The 5,493-nt window shown below is 44.6% G+C and overlaps 1 long non-coding RNA gene across 1 annotated transcript; it reads left to right on the top strand.

The window, feature by feature from the left end:
* The first annotated feature begins 271 nt into the window (after window positions 1-271).
* On the top strand, window positions 272-1,282 carry LOC146502895 (uncharacterized). The gene is made up of 2 exons (XR_014877813.1): window positions 272-802; window positions 1,215-1,282. It is a non-coding gene; the product is annotated as an uncharacterized LOC146502895 (long non-coding RNA).
* Window positions 1,283-5,493: the final 4,211 nt, after the last annotated feature.

Raw genomic sequence — 5,493 nt, 5'->3', positions numbered from 1 at the left:
GGGTTCCCAACCTCTTCACGAGGAGGTACTCCGTACAGTTCTGCTGGAGGTGGAATTGATCCTTAACGCAAAGCCCTTAGGCTACGTTTCCACCGACGTAGCCGATGTGGACCCTGTGACACCCAATAGTCTCCTCATGGGGCGGCCTGATGGATCACTACCCCAGGTGGTCTACTCAGAGACAGAGAACCTCAGTCGGCGACGTTGGAGGCACTCACAGATTCTTGCTGATCAGTTCTGGGCAAGATTCATCAAGGAATACCTGCCTGGCTTACAGGCGGCAGAAATGGCAGTAAACTCCTCCTGAACGTCTGGAAAAGGCAGTTGTTATGGTGGCAGATCCGCAGCTGCCTCGAGCCTTGTGGCCAATACGCCATGTGATCAAGATTTATCGTAGTGATGATGGACTTGTCAGATCTGCTGATGTGAACGTTAATGGACGTGTTTACACCAGACCAGTTGCTCGGTTGGTAGTGTTACCTGCCGTGCAATTGGAAGACAGCGATACTGAGAAGAATAGCAAGTCGCCTCCCGGAGCTGATTAGGGAGCCTTTTTTGGGGAGCAAATGTGTAACCACATTTGGGGGCGGCTGTATAAAAGGCTCTGGGATTTTATGTCTATGTTCTGCAATATTGTGTGGGGTGGAGTTGTAGTAAATGACGTAGGCAGAAGTTGGGTGTTACGCGATGCTACTCGAGAAGGGGAGATTGTTTTCCGTGTTAGTTCTGTTTACCTCGTAAGCTGTGTTCCTGGTTGCCATCCTTCACGGTGATGCTCCGAGTGTTAAGTTCATGACTGGAAGTAAGTTTCCTTAAATATGTTTATTTTCCGATTCTGATGTTGGCCGCAGCTTTAGTTACATTCTACCGCGTTGTAGCACCGCATTTTTTCATCTCGTGACTAGAGGCATGTGCCACTGGCCGCCGCCATTATGTAGTAATTTTATTCGGCCACACGATGGCGCCAAAGTCCCTTTGTTTACAGTTACAGTGGATGTTTCGGCTATGTATGACATTCTCACTGTGTTTATTGTGTCCTTTCTGTGTTTGGAGCAAGAGATGTAAGATTGGCGATAGTTCAAATCATATATGTTGTGTTATGTGTATATTCAGATGGATGTGTTGGTTTATCTCATTTAATTCTTTATGTTTATCTTAGTGAAGCTGTTGCTGTATATATTTATATACTCATGGCAACTTGTTTGTTACTACAGACTGCTGGCAACACTGAGCATCTAGGTGGCAATAAAACAGCTGGCGGTGACAATCCAGCAAAGTGGAAGCCTGTTGTCCTCCTTCCTGTATCCTGACCGATACACCATCTTGTTAGCTGCTGAACCTAAAAGAACTAGCCCTCGCCGAGTACTCCTCAACAGGTTGGATGGATTATCTCAGCAAATGAGAAGTTCTCACTAGCACAGATTTAGACAGATTTGTGAATAATATTTGATAGTAATGGGTCCTTTGTGTATGTAGAAAATGTTTCAGATCTTTACAAGTGTTGTGTTTATATGTTTGTTCAGTGTAATTTTAGAATTGAGTGAGCTGGAGAATTTAGAATTATTAAAAGGTCATCTGCATAAAGCGAAATCTTATGTTGAGAATTGTTCAAGCAAAGTCCTTCAATAGTAGCATCCTTCCTAATGGCTATGGCAAAGGGTTCCATGGTCTGAGCGAATAACAAAGGGCTCAGTGGACAGCCCTGCCGACTGCCACGTTCAATCCTGAAATTGACCCACCTAAGACCATTGGTAATTACTGCCGAGAGAGGCGAAGTATAAAGGATCTGGATCCATTTAACAAAGGTGTCACCTAGACCAAATTCTTGAAGTGTAAAAAAAAGAAACGGCCATTCCAGACCGTCAAAGGCCTTTACACCATCAAGAGAGATGACTAGAGCTTCAGGGTTAAACAGGGATGAATGCTGAATGATGTCAAGTAGGCGCCTCACACTATATGTGGAATACCGCCCCTTGTATGATCATTCTTAACAATCAAAGGTAGTATTGGCTCAAGATGTATAGCCAGGACCTTAGCAAGTATCTTCAAATCAAGATTTAAAACAGATATAGGCCTATAGGGGCACATTCTTAACGTTTCCCCTTCTTAAAAATTAGAGAAATATTAGCCTCCATTAAAGAGGGAGGAAGGGTACCTGCACCATTACAACACCATTACTAAAAGAAGGTAGAAGAACACTTCTCCAACTCCAACCCCCGACGCATGTGGCAAGGACTCCAGGCTATTACAGACTACAGGACCACCAAACCCTCCCCCGCATCCTCTGATGTCTCCTTCCTCAACGAGCTCAACAACTTTTATGCTCATTTTGAGCGAGGGAATCCAACAACCACAACCAAAACAGACATGACGCCAGACCACCAACCTCTGACTCTCTCCCCCACCGATGTAGGAGCGGTGCTGAGCAGGATCAATGTCCAAGGCTGCAGGTCCTGATGGCATCCCCGGGCGTGTTCTCAGAGCGTGTTCTGGGGAGCTTGCAGGAGTGCTCACAGACATATTCAACCTGTCCTTGGCCCACGCTGTGGTACCGGCCTGCTTCAAATCCACCTCCATCGTCCCGATACCCAAAAACTCCAACCCATCAAGCCACAACGACTACCGCCCAGTAGCACTCACCCCCATCATCACTAAGTGCTTAGAGCAGCTGGTCCTAGCACACTTCAAATCCTGTCTCCCCCCCACCCTGGACCCCCACCAATTCGCATACCGTCAGAACAGGAGCACAGAGGATGCAGTCTCCATCGCACTGCACTCTGTCCTCTCACACCTGGACAACAACAACACATATGCCAGAATGCTGTTTATAGACTTCAGTTCAGCATTCAATATAATCCACCCCTCACAACTCATCAGGAAACTGACAGACCTGGGCATCAGTTCCCTCATCTGCAAATGGTTACTGGACTTCCTGACCAACCGGCCCCAACATGTCCGGCTGGATAACCGCTGCTCATCTACAGTCACGATGAACACCGGTGTACCACAAGGCTGTGTGATGAGCCCCTTCCTCTACTCCCTCTTCACCCACGACTGCAGACCTGCTGATGGTTCCAACACCATCATTAAGTTTGCAGATGACACCACGGTGATTGGCCTCATCAGTGACAATGATGAGGCCGCCTACAGAGAGGAGGTAGATCGTCTGGCTGAGTGGTGCGACAGAAACAACCTGCTGCTTAACACAGAGAAGACCAAGGAGCTCATCGTGGACTACAGGAGGAATGCTGACCCACATCCACCCATCCACATTAAGGGGACGGCTGTGGAGTGTGTGAGCAGCTTCAAGTTCCTGGGAGTCCACATCTCCGAGGATCTCATCTGGACGACCAACTGATCCAAGCTGGTCAAGAAGGCTCACCAGCGCCTCTTCTTCTTGAGGACTCTGAGGAAAAACCACCTGTCCTCAGACATCCTGGTGAACTTCTATCGCTGTACCATCGAGAGCATCCTGACCAACTGTATAACAGTCTGGTACGGGAGCTGCTCTGCCTCGGACCGGAAGGCAGAGGGTCGTGAAAACTGCCCAGCGCATCGCCGGAGCACCACTTCCTGCCATAAAGGACATCTACAGGAAGCGGTGTCTGAAAAGGGCTGAAATCATCAAAGACCCCAGTCACCCATCACATGGACTCTTCACCCTCCTGCCCTCTGGGAGGCGCTACAGGAGCCTCCAGACTAAGACCACCAGGTACCGGAACAGCTTCTTCCCCACAGCTGTCAGACTCCTGAACTCTGCCTCCTGACATCTGACCCACGTTAACACATGGACTGAACATACACCCACAACCACCTACACACACACACACAATGGACAACTGTACCCTCAAACACACAATAATAACATGGACTGAACCACCACTCACAACCACTAGCACTTTATATAGCCTCTTAACTGCACTACTGTATAGTTCTGTGTAAATAATCATTCTGTACATACGATCATTTTTAATCCTACAACTGTTTATAACCTGCATAGTTCACATTTCTGTTTAACTGTATATCTCAGATTTCTGTATAGTTTTTTATATTTATATCCTGTTCATAGCCTGTACATACTTATAGTTATAGAATATTCATAACATACTTCATACCGTGTACATTATAACATACCATAATAGACCCATTTCTGTAATATACTTACATATCTATATTATTGCTACTATATATTGTAATATATCTATATCACTAAAGCACTTCTGGATGGATGCAAACTGCATTTCGTTGCCCTGTACCTGTGCATGTGCAATGACAATAAAGTTGAATTCTATTCTATTCTATTCTATTCTATTCTATTCTATTCTATTCTTCAGTAAACTGGACTACCCAACGGAAGGACCCGAGGCCCCACTGCACTTTTTTGGTAAGTTAAACGTGTTTGTAAGATAATCCGTAACTACTGTCCTTAGCTAGGTCCTGATACCTAGCTAGCTAAAATGATGAGCACTTGGCTGTCGGGGAAACTTGTTTTGCAAAGTTTGTTTAGCTAATCCGTGTAAGTGAATGAATTTACCCTGACTAAAGAAATCAAGAGAAACGCCCCAGGCTACTCAGTCACTAATTACCATTACTGTACTTTTATTACAAGTATTATACTGTAAATATAACAGGCTGCACTCTGCTTCAGCTACTGTGCAGAGCTGATTATTAAATATCTTCAATTTAAAAAAAAATTGTAATTAAGTAACTCCACATTAATTAGTAACTATGGATTAAACTGTAGATCTGATTAAACTGTAGATCTGAAAAAATGTAAGAGAAGAACTTCAGATCCTGGGTTTGTGAGGACAGAAAAGGATCAGCTTTATTTCAGATTTGAGAGATAGTTTGTGATGGTTCTGTTCTTTTTGTGATTACAGGAGCTGCCCTCAGATTCAGACCTCAGCATCACCCAGTGACAGCAGACAGATCATCCAACATGTTCACATGTTAAGTCCAAAATTAACAGATGAAAACAGTACAAAGGTTAAAGTACCACATGTGCTGTCACTGAAAGCTGCAGCTGTTTTATTGATAAAGTTAAAGACAAAAAACCAAAAGGATTAATCATTCATGTACAGTGGGGCAAAAAAGTATTTAGTCAGCCACCGATTGTGCAAGTTCCCCCACTTAAAATGATGACAGAGGTCAGTAATTTGCACCAGAGGTACACTTCAACTGTGAGAGACAGAATGTGAAAAAAAAATCCATGAATTCACATGGTAGGATTTGTAAAGAATTTATTCGTAAATCAGGGTGGAAAATAAGTATTTGGTCAATAACAAAAATACAACTCAATACTTTGTAACATAACCTTTGTTGGCAATAACAGAGGTCAAACGTTTACTATAGGTCTTTACCAGGTTTGCACACACAGTAGCTGGTATTTTGGCCCATTCCTCCATGCAGATCTTCTCAAGAGCAGTGATGTTTTGGGGCTGTCGCCGAGCAACACGGACTTTCAACTCCCGCCACAGATTTTCTATGGGGTTG

This window comes from Neolamprologus multifasciatus, chromosome 14 (genome assembly GCF_963576455.1).
Source record: "Neolamprologus multifasciatus chromosome 14, fNeoMul1.2, whole genome shotgun sequence".
Taxonomy (NCBI): domain Eukaryota; kingdom Metazoa; phylum Chordata; class Actinopteri; order Cichliformes; family Cichlidae; genus Neolamprologus; species Neolamprologus multifasciatus.
The sequence above is the reverse complement of the archived record's forward strand: the minus strand, read 5'-3'. Positions and strand labels throughout refer to the sequence as shown.